Here is a 19,363-nt window from a genome sequence, read left to right as displayed (position 1 = left end):
ATTACTCTCAGCATATATTTCAATAGAACACCTGGCTATTTTATCAAATGATAGTGTCAGTTTTTGATAATGTCAAACAAACTAAAAACCTAGATCCCATACAATATAAGATTACAAATTATCCATAATAAAATCAATAATGAAAGAGAAGCAGTATTTAGTGACAATGAGATTTACACTGACAATGAAGTTAATGAAAAAATTTCTAAGATCCCAACAGGTTCATGCTGAAGCGAAATCATAACTTAGCATTTCAATGTTATTGCAGTAGAACATTTCAAATTCATTCTATCTGTATTCGCGTAAGAGCCATATATTCATTTCACATCTCTCTTCCCCTGTCTCGTTTGTTCTTAGTTCTACTCCATCCTTCGAAGTGTGCCATGATGCCGCACACCTCGAGAACAAGCGTATGGAGCATAGCAGAGTGCGGCCTCCAAAACTACTACGTTTGCAAGAAACCTGTTCAGGCAGAACCAATCAATCCTGTAGACACCGGCTGCAAGGAAGTAAGTAATACTTTCCAATGAGGCGCTCGAATGAATATATCATTCCATAATGGTCATCCCCACCTGACGGTGTCCACCCTTTTCACCATCACAGGGAGATACGCCTACAGAGGTTCATGTTACCGCTTTTCGGAGGAGTCCGTTTCCTGGTACGATGCCCGGGATGCCTGTGCTGGTGAAAATGCCCACCTGGTTACTATTAATGACAGGTAAGAAACAAGTAAACTTCGGCGCAATCGAGTTTTCTGTACAGTGAATAATGCTGTATGAGCCGCGGCCCATGAAAATTTCAGCTACGACCCGGTGGTGGCTTGTCTTATAGCGTTTGATGATTGGAGAGTGAATGATCAATGTACCAATTTGCAGCCCTCTGGCCTGGGTAGTTTTTAAGATCTGATGGCGGACATTAAAGTGCTGACGGACAGACATATACCCATCTCAATAGTTTTCTTTTAGAGAAAACTAAAAATTGTTTTGAACACATAATCACTAACAGGAAGCAAGGTCATAACCCATACTCTTCACAAAATTCTCCACAAATAGTAACTGTGCGGACAGGATCTAGAGTATTAGTTTAAAGGAGAAATGGAAAATAAATTAAAATTCATCACCTAATCGTAGTCATCATTGTGTTTACTACCTAACTATCTGTTTTGAAGTAGCTGAATCAAAGACATAGCTTCCATTACATGTATAAATATGCCAACACAGACTGGAATATGTATCTGTAACAGTCTCTCTTAATAATATAAGGGGTTCCTGTGAGCAAGTTACTGATAAAGAAGCCTACATTTCAAAACATGCACAAACAAAGACTCACGTGAAAAGTCTGTCAGTTAATCATACAATATTACCACACCTGTATAAAGGCTTCTAATACACGCTTTATACTTGCACGTTCCTCGCTCAAACACTCATGGACAACAACACAAGCTTAAAGACACAGAAAAATTAAGCCCGACTATTACTGTCATTGCTGCAAGCAAAGCTAATGTTAACGTGACGAATCCCGAAGATCTTTTGACAAGCATGCAAACGCTACAGCTCTGTACATGAAGGCAGGACGCTTTTTCTTATTTTCCTTTATCTCTGTCGGTTTGTCTGGGTATCTCACTGGCTATTTTCCCATATGCATGCCCTAACTTCTTGACAATTAATTTCTCCCAAGATGCTTACAATGCTAATATCAAAGAATGTCTTTTCACTAACGTCCTGATTCGTGCTCATTCTTCTGAATCCTTCCCCAACTCCTCAGTTGTATTTTTCTTCACCAAGTGTATAGAAAATATCACATATCCGTCATCCTATAGTTTTACCGTCGTGCATGTTTTGGAATAAATGCTGGTCAGTCACTGTCTTGTACGACCTAAGCTTTTTCCTTTTTCTGTTCTATCTTTATTTCTTAACCTGATCTGGCAGCAATACTGGAAACTATAAATGTTTCTTCACTACAGAGGTTACTTAAGATGGATAAACACTGATATTACATATACTTACGATGGATAAACATGGATATTACGTGATATGCCATGCTAATACTTTTCTCCAATATATACCGACTCACTAAAAGGAAAAAATGTAAATATTAATGGACTGCTCAATCAGACACCTAGGGCATAATTTGTATAAGTTTATACAAGTATTTACTTTGTAGTGGCATTTGCATTATTTGAATAATATGTTCCTATTATAGTAAACGTGTTACGAAGTACTGCTTTATATAAACTGTTTTTATATATCTATTTTCATTTTCCTGTTTACATGCTCATTCAAGAAAGGGCTTTCCTGGCTCTATCATTCTACCTACTATACTCTGTTTTTTTCCATCTGTCCATCCGCCTATGGTGTTCTCGCATGGTAACACTGCGTCCCGGCCTTTAAATAGTTACGCTATGTGTAAGTTTTCGGTAAATAAAAGGATATCTGAGTGTACATTTGCAACTGAAAAGTGTTTTAATAATTTGCTGTATGCGAATTACACAGTTAATATTCGAAATAGGATATTATTATAATTGTTGAATGTAAGCTGAATATTACTATCTAAAGGCCGGGACGCAGTGTTACCATGCGCAAGCACCACAGCCGGATGGACGGATGGAAAAAAACAGAGTATAGTCATCAGTGAGACAAAAAATAGATTCTCTAACCATATCATAAGTTCTTCTTTTTCCAAAGGTTTGAAAGCGCCTTCATTTCCGCTTACCTGGGTGAAACTGGAGCTTGGCAATGGATTGGTATGAATGGTTCTGTGGCTAAAGATGGTTCGGTTACATTCACCTGGGTTACAGGGGAGCCTGTGGAATTCACCAACTGGGACGAATTCGAACCAGGTGAGGTCTAAATAAGAGTGGTTCCTGGTTCCATCGAGCAAAGTATATATGTATGTATATATGTATAAATATATATATATATATATATATATATATATATATATATACATAATATATTCAAACGTCAGATAGTGTCACCTTCCGATTTTAGGAATTCATCTAGGGTGAGAATACTGGTCCCATATCCTTTCCTACACTGGCACATATTTCAGAGCCAAAATGGATTATAATGGAATGACATCAAAGCCCTTAGTCTTGTTTACAAATCTAACACTGGCCCTTTTGCTTGGGGAGGCGCGTCGCATGACAACTAGAGTAAGTAGCGCCATCACACAGAAAATGTGATCGCGTGTATTAAATGAAGACAAAATTAATGGACTAAAATATAGAAACGATGTAAATATTTGTTGAGGAATATAGACACACCATTATGAAGGCTTAAAAGAAATAAAGGATAATTCACCAACGCTCAGACTTAGTGGGAATAATAAGGAAAAATTCCCGTGGGAGAGCTGAAAACAATTAAGACGGCAGAGGAAAATAAATTAGGAAAAAAAATCCTGAGTCACGCCTTTCTTAAGGCCAACAAGGAATCATAGAACCTTAAAGAGGATCAGTGACAAAGGCGTTTGAGATGGACGCTTAGAGTAGTTTAAAGAAAGTTTGTTAGAAAAAGATCAATTTTTAAAGTACTCTGTATTTTTCCTAGGAACCGTAATTACCCATTGCCCCTCCGGCCACGATATATTTCTTCCCACGCAGCTGTGCTGATACTTGTTTTTTTTTGACAGAATATTAATAGGCATATTGTTTTTGTTGTTATATAACTAGACTAAAAACACTCCTTATAACCTACGGTTTCATTTCTAAAATAAATGATCCAGGCTTAAAGTTCCAAGGCTAATAAGATTCACATCGACCAAGTATTATATGAGCTTGATTCATGTACTTCATAAGACGTGTAAAATACATCGTTTCAAGAAGTGTAATATGTCTGATATTAATGACGACGACACGATATGCCTACGAATTTTATATTAAGATGATAAAGAGGTGGGAGGCCAGTTGCAGAAAAGAAAATAAAAACTTATTTCATAATCACCTTCAACCATAAATGAAGTTGGTGTTCTTCGTTTTTCTTGCAGCTAATATGCCTTGGCCATCTGCATGTCCTTTTTTATGGGTATCCTATCATATAAAAATACTTATTTTCTTCCAGTACCTATCTGTCCCTAGAAGATGTCTAAAGATTGAGAAAACCAGTAAGGATTCAAAACTTTTGTTTCTTGTGTTATTGTGCACAGACACTAATATTATATATATATATATATATATATATATATATATATATATATATATATATATATAGATATATATATATATATATATATGTATGTATGTATGTATGTATCTATGTATATATGATGAATTCTTTATAGATCCAGTACATGGCACCTGCGTAATAGCATCAGGAAAGAGCAGCACACCTGGTCTATGGATTGTTGCGGATTGTTCAGAAACACGCAGATTTCTCTGTAAGTTTTTTATCTAAGATTTCTTCTTCGCGCTGCCATTAGTTCAGTTATCTTTTGTTTTTCTTATTTCTTAGTAATTAATTTGTAATCGAGTATTGTTTTTATTACGTCACTTCTTTCAATCAATTATTGTTACACTGTTGTTTTTACCAACTACTATTCTTATTATTTTTATATCTAGTATTATTCTTATTACTGTTTTCAACGTTCTCATTATTGTCAACACATTCGCAATTAATTCACAATTATTCCTACTCCTCACGCTAAGAATAACAGAATAAAGTCGGAATAAAGTCCACAAAGATTTAGTTGTCGAAATGCATAACGAGATTATACTTAACTTGCGAGAGGGCGTTCGTTCTCACTTTAATGAGAGGTCAGGGGATTCTCGAAAGGTCATTGTAAAACTTTTATTGCATTCGGAAAAAAGTTAATGAAAATGTACAAGCGAATATGTTCATTAGCAGACGAATTTAATTATTTGATGGTGAAAATTACATATATAAAATGGTATGCTTTTATTATCATTATTAAACTAAATTTGCTGAAACTGGATACTTAAATGCCTGCCTACGAGGAATGGAGAAACTGAGAAATGTGGAGGTAAGTTTTCTTCTTCTTTCCCACCGTTATCCTTACATTAAGGGGTGGGTTGTCTGATACGCCCTCTCCACTGCTTTCCTTACATCAGGCATGATTCATTCTTTGGCAAAGGGGTTTTTACGACCGCATGCCCCCCTTGCTGTCATCAACTACAGCTATTGGCAGTGGCTTAGCATTTTACTAAAAAAGGAAAGACTGTAAGGCAGGCAGTTTCCACAGCTATTGGGGGTGGGCCTAGCCTTTTACAAAAAGGAGACTGTAAGGCAGCACTTTCACAGCTATTGGGGGTGGGCCTAGCCTTTTACTAAAAAGGAAGACTGTAAGGCAGCACTTTTCCACAGCTATTGGGGGTGGGCCTAGCCTTTTTTTTTTTTTTTTTACTAAAAAGGAAGACTGTAAGGCAGCACTTTCCACAGCATTGGGGGTGGGCCTAGCCTTTTACTAAAAAGAAGACTGTAAGGCAGCACTTTCCACAGCTATTGGGGGTGGGCATAGCCTTTTTGTAAAACTAAGACTGTAAGGCAGCAGTTTCCACAGCTACTGGGGGTGGGCCTAGCCTTTTACTAAAAAGGAAGACTGTAAGGCAGCAGTTTCCACAGCTATTGGGGGTGGGCCTAGCCTTTTACTAAAAAGGAAGACTGTAAGGCAGCACTTTCCACAGCTATTGGGGGTGGGTCCTAGCCTTTTTACTAAAAAGGAAGACTGCAAGGCAGCAGTTTCCACAGCTATTGGGGGTGGGCCTAGCCTTTTACTAAAAAGGAAGACTGTAAGGCAGCAGTTTCCACAGCTATTGGGGGTGGGCCTAGCCTTTTACTAAAAAGGAAGACTGTAAGGCAGCAGTTTCCACAGCTATTGGGGGTGGGCCTAGCCTTTTACTAAAAAGGAAGACTGTAAGGCAGCAGTTTGCCACAGCTATTGGGGTGGGCCTAGCATTTTACTCAAAAGGAAGACTGCAAGGCAGCAGTTTCTACAGTTATTGGCGGTGGGCCTAGCATTTTACTCAAAAGGAAGACTGCAAGGCAGCAGTTTCTACAGTTATTGGCGGTGGGCCTAGCATTTTACTCAAAAGGAAGACTGCACGCAGCAGTTTCCACAGCTATTGGAGGTGGGCCTAGCCTTTTACTAAAAAGGAAGACTGTAAGGCAGCAGTTTCCACAGCTATTGGGGGTGGGCCTAGCCTTTTACTAAAAAGGAAGACTGCAAGGCAGCAGTTTCCACAGCTATTGGGGGTGGGCCTAGCCTTTTACTAAAAAGGAAGACTGTAAGGCAGCAGTTTCCACAGTTATTGGCGGTGGGCCTAGCCTTTTACTAAAAAGGAAGACTGTAAGGCAGCAGTTTCCACAGCTATTGGCGGTGGGCCTAGCCTTTTACTAAAAAGGAAGACTGTAAGGCAGCAGTTTCCACAGTTATTGGCGGTGGGCCTAGCCTTTTACTAAAAAGGAAGACTGTAAGGCAGCAGTTTCCACAGCTATTGGGGGTGGGCCTAGCCTTTTACTAAAAAGGAAGACTGCAAGGCAGCAGTTTCTACAGTTATTGGCGGTGGGCCTAGCATTTTACTCAAAAGGAAGACTGCAAGGCAGCAGTTTCTACAGTTATTGGCGGTGGGCCTAGCATTTTACTCAAAAGGAAGACTGCAAGGCAGCAGTTTCTACAGTTATTGGCGGTGGGCCTAGCATTTTACTCAAAAGGAAGACTGCAAGGAAGCAGCTTTCTTTTGGTCGTCTTTTACGACACGCAGGACCTACAGTGGTAGTATTCTTACACCCATACCACAGGGTCAGAGAAATGTGGAGGTAAGTACGGGAAGGGAAATGTTTTGGTTTAGGTGGAAGAATGTATTAGCGTACGGGGATGGTTTGGCCTTGTAGAAAGAATGGAACAGTAATGAAAACAGTCGGCTTTTCAGTGTTTGTAGGGAGGTGCAGAGAAAGACCTAGAAAGGGATGGAATGATGCTAAAGAAATAACGGAAAGGATTCGCCATCCAGGAGGCGAGAGTGCGCGCAAGGCGAATGATTCAATGAGTGTGAGAGGTACGTTGTGCTGCTGGTGAGCCTTCTCATGAGGTGAATGAATCTGCTATACTGCCAAGAAATTCACAATCTCGTGAAAAATAGCTTGAGTATTAAAAATTCAAAATTAAATGGTAAATTATATTACTAATGGTAAATTATATTACTAAGTAAAAAGAAACGCTATGACTTTCCAACACCTGAACGGCGTTCCTCATCAGCGTTTTGTAGCGGAAGGGATTTACCTTCAAAATTTCGTATAACGTAGTATTTGTACCGTTATCCATAAATATGAATGCAAAACCTCATGGTTACCAAAGCAGTTAGGGTATGGCAGTGATCTAGTCCTATCTTCTCTCAAGAGCCAGTTCCTACTAAAGGGAACTAGTTAACTGAATTGAATATCGAATTTACGCCAAAGGCCAAGTGCTGGACCTATGAGGTCATTCAGCGCTGAAACGGAAATTGACAGTTCAAGGTTTGAAAGTGTAACAGGAGGATAACTTCGCAGTTGCACAATGACTCATTTGTTAGGGGATGGCGGGAAGTAGGAGCATTTGCGAGGACAAACAACACCAACAAGTGTTTCATACTAAGAGTATCACCCTTAATCAAACAACGATAATTAACAACACATTCCTAAACACAGTACCCTTAGGAAATCCGTATCAGAATGGTCTAACCTCACCTAAATAAGCATCAATAGAAACTGCAACTAAACAATTGTTCATCTGATCGGGTATGTAGCTCCTAATACCCAAGCTTTGGAGTTTTAAGATTAGCCAGTATCAATTTAGAAAAATCTGGGATATGCCAATTGCCAAATTTGCTTTGGATGCCATGTGTTCGATGTAAAATGACCACACAGGTACGAATTATTTTCTGCAGGCGTTTTGGCTGTCAAGTAAGCATTCTAGATTCAATGGCATATAGACACATAAGAGATAGCTTTTCCGACTGAAATGTGTTTTTCAAAGAACTTTTCGAAGTCCTTCAGAACTAACACAATATTGTGCAATTTTTGTATATGTAGAGTTGTAGACAAATATTTTTTAACCAAAAACTTAGCAGGTTATCTAATTCTAATCTCCACTGAACGACAAATTTGGTAAGATATCACTCCAGATTTCTTACAATAGGAATAACGTCAACTACTGGCTTTTATCCTTCAAGAGCTTATGAAACAGATCTGCTTTGTCCTTAATGTTGAATAACATTTTCCCATCACTGAGGGAAGAATATTAAGTGAAATAGCGTCAATAGTGGAGAAATATAGACCGGACAGATTTTTTACAATATCCAGAGATGAAACCTGAATCTTAAATATTTTATACCTATATAATAAAATTCTAAGGCAAAGCTTTCTTAAGAAACAATTATGAGCTCCGTTGGCACCTACAATATTTGTTTTGATAACTTGCACTACTACCTAATCCATATTTTGTCCAAGTCTTACAAGATATTTAAAATAACCCGTAGTTTATGAACAGTTAATGTAATATTGGAAATATTTCTCTTACTTGCAGGTTGCCCGTTCAACGCATCTCATTAACGAATACATTTCTCTACACTGAAGACATCCTATTAGACTTTCTAGTAGCAAATCTGACAACCAATATACAATTGCGTTTTCATAGCCAATCTGTGTGTTGAACAATTTAGGCAAAATATAAAATGATCTAATAATACTTTTCGAAAGATCCCACAATGCATTTACAGCCGAACTTCAACTTCATTATCACTCCTCTTGCAGGTGAGTATTACAGAGAAGGTTACTCCCCAAGCACTCCGTCACCTACTCCTCCCCCGGGCCCTGATTGCGCCGCTGAATGGGAACACGTAGGCGATACATGTTACAAGGTCAGTATTTTTAACAGAAAATGTAAATGTGCACAAATGCAGATGATAAAAAAATAACTTGAGGTTTTTATATTTTCTAAAAAACTAAAGGCGTTTGTTTTTAAACTATACCTCTCCCATCAACGAACATGCCTCAGTCGTTAGTGTAAACACACATACACACAAACACACACACACACACATAAATATATATATATATATATATATATATATATATATATATATATATAATATATATATATATATATCATGTATGTATGTATGGAGGAGATGAGAAGAGCTCATGGAAGAGAAAATTGATGAAATTTTGTAAGAGGGTTTAAAGGGACAGACGTACGCAAATTAGACGAAAAATGTAAAATTTCATGACAGGAGCCTATTTCTGGTATTGGTACAAGAGAGGAGATGATCTGCGGTACAACTGCGTTGCAACAGGTTTCAATATAGGGAATAGAAAAAGGCAATTCACTAAAACAGTGAGGAGAGGTGAATAACAGCCTTTGGGAACATAAATAATTTTGTATCACCTTATAATCATCAACTTTGGATCTACCCCGTTCATGATAATTTCATTTAGCTTTCCAATATTCATGAGAATGCCTAAATATATATACATATATATATATATATATATATATATATATATATATATATATATATATATATATATATATATATACATGTGTGTGTGTGTGTGTAATATATTTATCTTCCAAAGTTTAGTGTTAACAGTTCCATGAGTATTGCACATAGATTGTTTATAATTTTCTAAGAAAATTCTCGGTGCTCACTACTTCTCAAGAGTTGAAAAGAGGCTTAGAGACCTTGTCATCCAAAGGTAAAAAAACCCTGTTTGGCCCCCCCCCCTTTTTGGCTTCCGCCCATAGAATTAAATATTGCACATCTCTGTGTTATTTTAGGTTCACCAAGACCCCAGATCTTGGGGAGGGGCGAGGCAGAAACCTTTTGCATGAGTTACGGCGCGCATCTTACCAGTATTAACTCGGAGGAAGAAGAGACTCTGATCAAGAAGTAAGGAAGAGGACCTTCTTTTGTTCTAGTCTAAGTTCAGCATACCTGATCTTGGATTCAAATTTTTCATGTTACTTGAGGTATAAGGGATTTTAATACTGTGACATAGTTGCGTATTCATCCTGAATTTTATGGATGAATATCTGTTATCAATCTATTATCCTGACGGCGGAACATTAAGAAATTTGTATGGATATGGGTACCTTATCCTCTTTTTATACACCTTATTTTGTGCAGTCTTACGCAATCATAAGTGCCAAGATATTATGTCATTCGTTTCTGTTTATTTATTCTTGCTCTCTCCCCGAAGCCTAACAGGGATGTCTCAGATTGACTCCAGTTTCCTGTCAGTCTGGGTCGGATTGCAGCAAGGCTCCGATTCAGGTGAGATACAATGACTGATTATTCTGACTCATTTTACAATTCTATCGTCATTGCTTGCTCACTTCATTCAGTGCATAGCTTCTGTCATCATGTCTTGCTTTTTTTTGTTTTTTTTTCATCTAATGAAATGTATAAAGGAAGCTTTCAATAATAAAAATTTTTTCTGCTAAAATAATTTTCTCGAGACAGCCAAAGTCTGGATGCACGAACTCTGCATTTAAACTAATTCAGAATGTTCCTGAATTCGCGCTAATTAATTCCTTTTTATTTTGTGGCTACTTCCGTATCTATTAAGTAAACAGGAAATGAATTTGAGTTCAGGTCATTATGCTAATTGACTTTAATATAAGCAACAAGCTTATTGACGTACACGTTATCAATTAGAATAGAAACTGAAATACATTTTCATTAATTTCCTATAGGTTAAAGGCGAGGCCTCTAATTGAATATAGCTAAAATTCCTTTCACTACTATTATCGACCTGTGGTTCAAGCCATGTAAGAGACATCATCACTAATTTCTTATTATGACTTAGAGTTCTGAGATGTATTATTTGACTTCCTCAATATACAATAACATTAATGCAAGTAATATTTCTATATACGGTCTAAGTATTCAGGAAAAACTTCAAGACTAAGTATTCTTTTAGGACTAACTGAGAATATTTACCCAGGAACGTGTGATAATAACAGCTTTAATAGCATCTTTATCTAGATTTAGTTTATTATTAAATTTAACGTTGTAACCGAATAAAAACAATTTTTCTAATGAAATTGTTACAAATCTTCCCTTTCAATAATACAGTTTTTCTTGCGGTTTTTGTACAGACTCAGTATTAATAAATATGATCTACATAATTCAAAGTATATCAAGTCCTAACTACACGAAGCAATTTTTTTATAAGACATCTTTGCAACTGGCTGTATTGGTGTGCGCACAAGTAAGAACATTTAAGTTACGTTAAATTTGATTAGACTCTGAAGGTAACATGAGTTTTATACAACTACGGGATAAAGTCATTCATGAGTTCTTTGGTACGGTTGCAAGCGAGTGTTAATCTTGATGGTCTAAATATCATAAGAAAAATAAGGAACTATATACAAAAACACTCTTGATCTTTATGCATGACGTACATTACGCCTTATTTGTTGTCCTGCTGAAATGTAGGAATAATAATTATCACGATTTTCATACCCAAATAACTCTGACTTCCAGGGTATCATTGGAGTGACGGGTCGGCCTTCTCCTATGTCAAATGGGCAGATGGTCAGCCGGACTCCCAGTATAAAAGGGAGACTTGTGGCTCCGCTGATAAGACAAGTCTTGAGCTTTCACTCTCAAATTGTCAAGGATATCTGCCCATATATGCGAAGCGCCTCAAGGTAAGTATTTAGATCTTACTATATCCCTACTCACCTTTGCCAATTTAAATCATCCTTCATCTTATTATATGGATACCAGATGCGATATTACCGTAAGAAATAACTATTGGAAGCAATATAACACAGACCGTATTTTAAAAGGCTGCAGTATCGTAAAAACTGCGACTACCTAACACCAAATCCCGGCAGGGTTGTTTATTGCCATCAGTGTTCCTAAGGTGCTCTATGGATATACTATAGTTTGTTTACAGCGCCCCTTCCGCCATTATTTGCACCCACTTTTTAGCCTTTTACGTTACCCTCATTCCCACTCCCTTTCTTCCATTTTGCTGTCCAACAGCTCCAACTAGTCTTTTCACTCGCTGCCTTAGTGTCTGAATATCTGAAAGTGCCCCAGTGATTTAGCTTCAAAGCCAAATTTACCTAAACTAAATCATTTAAAACCCTAATACCAAACAGGAACCATGATCTCGACCCTTCCACCTCCCACTGCGGGTCCGGTGGTGGAATGCGATGATGATCCTTCATGGTACTTATTCGACAACCATTGCTACAAGTTCGTTACCGAGTCCCAGGAAGACCCCCAGACTTGGTGGCGATCTCACGAAATGTGCAGAGGAGCTGGAGGTGAACTAGCTTCTGTCCACACTATTGAGGAAAACTACTGGCTAGAGTCTATGGTATGCATCGTTCCCGTTTTGTTACTGTTATCAGTATCATGGACAATTACTGCTGTAGTATGGGGTCTGCGGTGGGTGGTTGAAACCAACATTCTTCGGACGCTTGAATTTCAAGTCTATGGCCTCGCAGGCTTGTTCCTTGTGAATAAGTTTCATCTACTGAAATAATATTAATAATGCTGTTGTTTTCATGATTACCATCAATCATTAAGACTATGAAATCCGTAAAAATGGGTTTCAAGAATTGAAGAGACGTAGACAAACATACATAAACCTAGCATAAAAGATATGTGAAATTATTTCTTTAATTCATGTAGTGCTGATCACCTGAGTTTCACAGACGTAAATTGTTGGATATTTAACTTTGCTGGAGCATACTTTCATATTGGAGTGAGTACAAAAAACGAGAAGACATTTAACACTTTATGGAAAATATGGATCAGGTAGAAACTCGTATAAATAAGAATTGCGATCTATCAAACAGAATCTGCAAGTATCGTGGCTAAACTAATTTTAGTAATTTTGCTCTCTGAAACAAAATATACTTTACAAAATATACTGGTATACTTACGGAAAAGACTAACGGCATAAAAACTGCATTATTCTATGAAATATTACATTATTGCAAATAAGTAAAAAAAAATAACGCTACATTTGACTCTTATTTAGAAACAATAAAACCTTTTCCCTTCTTTCGATTTGTAATTTCCTTTTTCAACTGTTTAATAAGCATTTGATTTCATATCTATGATTAATCGAATTGCACAATACATGGTTATTCCGCACAGTTCCTTCTGATGCATAAACGAATAAAAACTATTTATATTCGCATAATACGACGGATCAAAGGAAATTCACATCTACGTGAATGTATTTCACATTTCTCAAAGACACCTTTGATATCACTGGAAATTAAAGTCCGTAAGAAAATTAGCAATCTCTGACAAACTCGATGCTTCAGTGCCTAATATGGGCAATGGTATTGCAGAATATGGGCAATGATATTGCATTCCTCGCAAAACCTGAAAGTACTAGCAAGTGTAAGTCCAATGTTGAACGGCAGATTGAAGTAATTTGAATCTCGTAAATATTAGTTCAGCGTGATTAACCAAACTCGTATAGAGTTTTTAGGTCTTATTTTTAAAATCATGGTACTCTAAAGTGAGTATTATACAACGAAATGTAAATAAAAGATCTTTATTTGACAAGGAAACAGCTGAAATCTTCTTAATGTTTTAAGTTAAAAGTAATAGGCTGGTAAGACAACCATAAAAAGCAGATTTCACGTGCGATATTTACAGCTCATCAAGATAAATTGCCAGTTTGGTCCAGATGATTACTTTTCAAGTTTAATATTTTTCTTTTTTAGGTTTAATATTCTTAATGCCTTATGGCCAAGAATTCCTTAAATTATAATTTTTGAGCACGCTGTTCATTTTCAATTGCATGACTGGAAGAAACACCTTAAATTAAAATTTGCAAGTACAACAGTGAGTATTAGACCAGAAGGAACACATGTAAATTAAAATTTGCAAGAACAATAGTCAGTATTATCTTAAAATTAAAAATGTCCTAGATATCTAGGATGGTAAATCTATGAGCAGATCTTCAAGCACCACCTAGGCTACATTAAGCGTTATCGCGATGAAGTAATTGTTAGAACATTTCAGTTTGTCAGAATTGTAGGGGGGATTATGAAAAAGACCAAATAAATGGTACTTATAGTACATTTCAAATTTCACAACAAGCATGGTTCTTGAAATTTAAGGCAATTCATCGCAATGCAATTGAAGGAATTTCATTACTACAATGCCTTAAAAAAATAAATTTGTAAAATACATGGACCACAGTAGCAATTTACCTTGGTATGGTGAAATCAATACCGGAGTGTCAATGGTTTTACACTATCGTTGGATTGAGGAAAACGCGCAAGACTTAACAAAACCCATTTGCTTCAGTATCAGAAGGTGATGAACACCTTCCGCAGTTTGAAGCTTTCATGTACATGACTCTCCTCTTGAAATGAAGATAAATTAATGTTGTAAAGTTGATCAGAGATCACAGAATTCGTCCTGTATTGAATGATTACTGTGCCTGTGTTTTCGTCTTGTATCTATCATTTACATCCTATATTCCTAGAAAGCTTATTCCTCACATTTCTCATATATCAATGCACTAACCGCACATTATCCTACATTAATACTTTGGGATTATCGGTGTGAAAAGTATTCGCATACCTGGTTATTTGATCTTGATAACAAAAAATTCCTTCTAATGCGGGCTTACTGTTTATTTACTAATTTTCCAGATGACTAGAATAAGTGACGATGCTTTATGGATCGGTGGTAGGGCTAAATTTCGATTCGGGATATGAATGGATTGACGGTTCCTTCCCCCTTCGATTTCGACAACTGGGCCCCTTGGCGAGCCAAACAATTATCTTGGTAATTATCATCAGACAAACTGTATTCTTATTTTTTTATATATCGTAACAGATTTCAAGTTACTTTCTCCCCATTTGATGATATACAATATTTAGACTCAAGGGACTTTTGGCCCTACACAAATTTTCTTGGATTATTCACTATAATTTGTCCCCATTTAATTGGTCAGGTACATGCCATCACTCACGCTGAAGTTGACTAATTTGTTTTGAATCAGAATTACCGACAACAAAAAATATAGGCACTGAAAATTTTTTACCATGCATCGGATACAAAATTACAAATGCATATGTTCGTATATACGTAAACATGCACAGAATTATAAATTTAGATACGTGTACGCACGCACGCACACACACACACACACACACACAAATATCTATATATATATATATAAATATATATATATATATATATATATATATATATATATATATATATATATATTTATATATATCTACACAATTGTAGCATTTAATATCCTGTAGCAAATACTTCCAATTTTCAGCGACTTATCCTATCCTCAAAGTTGAAGTACTGATAGTTGACATAATTGTTACTGCGCTCTCCATTTATTCTTAAATAGAAAGTTGTTTAAGTCATTTACTCCCTTAGCTGTCATACGGTCAATTTTGCAAAGGAATTGCAATGCTTACATAATGACAGTGTGTGTGTGTGTGTGAGAGTGTGTGTGTGCGCAATATTATGCGCATTATTACTTTTACATATAATATAGCATTTAAAACTACTATTATCTCTTCAGATCAAGAGGATTGTATTAGTCTCTACACTCATCGTCTTGGGAAACTGGAATGACCTGAACTGCGCTCATCTGAAAGGTCGAATTTGCAAAAGGTGCATGGAAGCACTTTGCCTCCTCCCTCTTCTACTCCAGTTCCAGATGGGCACTGTCCAGAGGGATGGACCCACACAGGTAAGAGAGATTAGGGAAGGGCCTCGTAGTTTTCTATAAATTTCACATTTATTTTATTTTATTGTGTAGGTTTATGTGCAAGTCTTATTAAAATCTTTAAATTCCGAAGACGTAAAAGTACATTGTTATTTTCCAAACTCTTAAGATTTCCCTCGGTTCTGCGAGAAGTCCATACGAGTAATCTCATTCTAATCTTAGTCCCCAAGTTCCTCAGCTAAGCTTGGGAAAGTGACCATTCTGAAAAGCAGTGTCCTCCTGGTTCCCATGGAAAGTACCAGAAGAAGGCCTCTCTGACAAATTTGGGTTAACCCTTGGCTTCTCTTGGAATCCCCTCAGGAATGCCTCTACTGAGGATTTTTACTTGGTTTTAGTAGTGAATAAAAGACAGCTCCTGTTTCTGAGATTTCTCGAAAAGTGCGTCTATTTTGTCAGCCATTCGCTCACCTCCTAAAACTGAAGATGAAATAGAAAAAAATAAATAAAAACAAATAAATAAAACGCCATGCCTCACGAGCTTATGTGAACCAAAATTACCTAAGGATGGTTTGTTGGATGGATCCATTGCTTCTATGAATTGCAGGAAGTGAGGTCCCGTGCCCTTTTCAATATCAGCGTTAATCATATTTAAAATCAGAAACAAACCAAAGGAGTCCGAAGTGACTCCTGGGTGTTGGTCTGGTAAAGCGGCTTTATTCTGGTGTTTGCTAGGGGGAGCCCAAAGGCCACTGGATTTCTTCCTCAGTGTAGCTGGTGGGCCCAGGGACTCAGATTGGACTGAGACACTCCTGTTGAGTATACCACAGAAATCAGATGGAACCTCAGGGGTTAGGATATCGATGATTTTACATAGTTTTACTTAATTTAGCCCTAAAAAATACCAGTATATATTATTTGCTCAAAGCACGCATCCTCAGATTCAAAACATTTTCATTAAACCTTTCTCTGTCATTTACTTTTAATGCCGAATGTGTATTTGGATTATCTATAATTACTAATTGTGTACGTTTTATGTTTAATACATAGTTATATTACTGCATTGGGTACTGCTTTTAGCTCATGACCTTTAGTTAAGCCGGTCTGGGAACTCGCTTTCGTGATATTCGTATCTCGATGAAGGAGGTTGTATAACATTTGTCTGACATATATACGTGACAATCTGTTAGTCTGACATACTAAAATCACAACATAACAGCAGCCAAACTTCCGGACACTTGGAAGTTAAGCTTTTGCTATAAACCTCTCTTTTTTTATTAACTAAAAACACTTTATTTGACAATTTAGTATTGTTTAGATTACTCCTACGTACACTGCTTAATATTTTTTATATGAAGTATTCCCAAATAAATCTTTATTCCAAATAATGCTATGATGAACCAGGCCTGACGATATGTGAGACTTTGGACAAATGATAACGTGGACAAATGTAGGTCTTACCTGCTTTGATTAATTTTACTAAAACTGCGCTCTTCATCTATCTCGTTCACATGCTATCTTATCTTTGCTGATAGCTGACATATTAACTGGAACGGCTCTATATTCAACACCATGATAAAAAATTGGTGGAGTTTGTACAATGGCTCACTCCTGTGTGGATGCTATGTATGCTCCAAATGATTAGCCTTTTTGAAGTGTGTAATTTTTCGAAGAGATTGTTATAATTCCCACATACATAAATATGTGGATTTCTTTTGGCCTTGTAATAGTGATAAGGAAAATCACATATACTAAGCCATCCAAAAAAGAGAATAATCACATCATCGTCGTCGTTTAATCTGTGCATGGGAATTTGCACAGGTAGGAAATGAAGTTCTTTGTCCGATATCAGTAAGGTCGTCCAGCTGCTAGAACACTACCACTTCTGGTAAGATCACCAGTCGCCATGCGGTCGTCGTACCAAATGTAAGGATTTTTATGAACTACTTACAATGACTTTGTAAACATCGTCAACATCACAATCTTTTTTTCAACTCATCATATCCAAAAAGGTCTAAACTTTTTAACCTAAACTTAAAATATCGGGAAAACATCTGGTTTACTAATTTTGTGAAAATTTAGTTCTAAATTCTTACAATTACTTAACTAGTAAACAGTGAACATCATATCCAGAAAGAACTCTAATTAGGTTACCTAAACGATATACAATATCGTGGGAAGTCATCTGGTCACTACTTTGTCAAAATTGCAACATCTTTCTAAGGATACGAATGTACAACGAAACATGTACTTTAAATTATTCACTTGTATAATTTAAATCGGGTTATGCACTAAACCCCATAAGTATACATTACTGGGAAATTTAAAACTCAAGAATTATTTTGGGCATCAACTGTTTCTTTAGAGATTTGATAGCATAGAATAAATGTGCATTAAAAACGAACGTTCTCCTAAAATCGATAAGGTTAGAGTAGCACTTCTCTTGAGACTCTCTGGGCTGCCTATGTGCAAGAGCCCATGCTGACATAAGGCCAGCTTAATCAAAACTATATCTTGAGACTGATGAAATGTTAATGTCGCTTCTAAGACATATTATCATGAGAAAAAACTTTTCAGGTACTCTAAAAACAGTTGATTCTGACATGAGACGATTAACTTGCTGTAAATATGATATGAACATTGTAACACTGTTTCTTATGCTTTACAAGGTTCCAAGTGTCTGAAGATCTTCTACGAACCTGCGAGTAATAACGATTCTCGAAATGCGTGCAAGGCTCTTCATTCAAATTCGGATCTTGTCAGCATTCATTCCAAACAGGAACAAGGTAAGATGTACATGTTGTTTATAGGTTTCTTAATACTGAATTGTTCTGTCTAACCGCCTTTCATATTTTGCTGAAGCGGAATGATTTTCAATAAGATTGTTCCAGTTAGAGACTATCTGAGTTTGAGTACATTGTAAAACCTTTTTTTTCTAAAGAAAACTCTTTTTTTGTATGGATTAAATGTAAAGATTACAGGAACTACTTTCTCATAAATTCATCTTGAAAATAGAGTGATAGCTAACATTGCACAATGCGTTTTTTGACATAAAATATTAGCTAATTTTTAATAAATTGGTGGCAGCCTGTTTTGGACTTGAATCACTTCAAGGAAAGCGTATTTTAAGCAATTATATAATAAAGAATTCGTTAGGCACTTAACATAGCAAATAAAACTTTTGTTACAGCTAATAACAATGAATCACTGTTTAATATTAATATCAGCTGAATAAGGTATATGTATAAAGACCGCCTACGGAGATTCCTCCCCACGCTTCATAGATGCTCTAGAAGGACACTATCTCAGTCACACCAACAAGTATACTGCATCTACTCATACCGTATACATACATATATATATATATATATATATATATATATATATATATATATATATATATAATATATATATATATATATATATATATATATATATATATATATATATGTGTGTGTGTGTGTGTGTGTGTGTGTGTTTCATGAATTAGAAAAAACATGGCCAGAGAAAATCTATGAAGTGTTACTACCCTCTTAGCCTATGTTTTTTCAATGATTTGCTGTTCAACTGTTATATAACCCCTAAATATGGTCGGTAGGGGAATGTTTTCTGTAAAACTTTGCATGAGGACAAAGTTTAACCATACTATAATCTCTATTGTTGCAGCTCATGTAATGGCAGCCCTT

The 19,363-nt window shown here is 36.4% G+C and overlaps 1 pseudogene; it reads left to right on the top strand.

The window, feature by feature from the left end:
• LOC135212207 (macrophage mannose receptor 1-like) overlaps nt 1-19,363 on the top strand; it is a 79,065-nt pseudogene that overhangs the window by 43,501 nt on the left and 16,201 nt on the right.

The sequence above is a fragment of the Macrobrachium nipponense genome, chromosome 40 (assembly GCF_015104395.2).
Source record: "Macrobrachium nipponense isolate FS-2020 chromosome 40, ASM1510439v2, whole genome shotgun sequence".
Classification (NCBI taxonomy): Eukaryota; Metazoa; Arthropoda; class Malacostraca; order Decapoda; family Palaemonidae; genus Macrobrachium; species Macrobrachium nipponense.
Note: the sequence above shows the minus strand (reverse complement) of the source record. Positions and strands in the feature narration are given on the sequence as shown.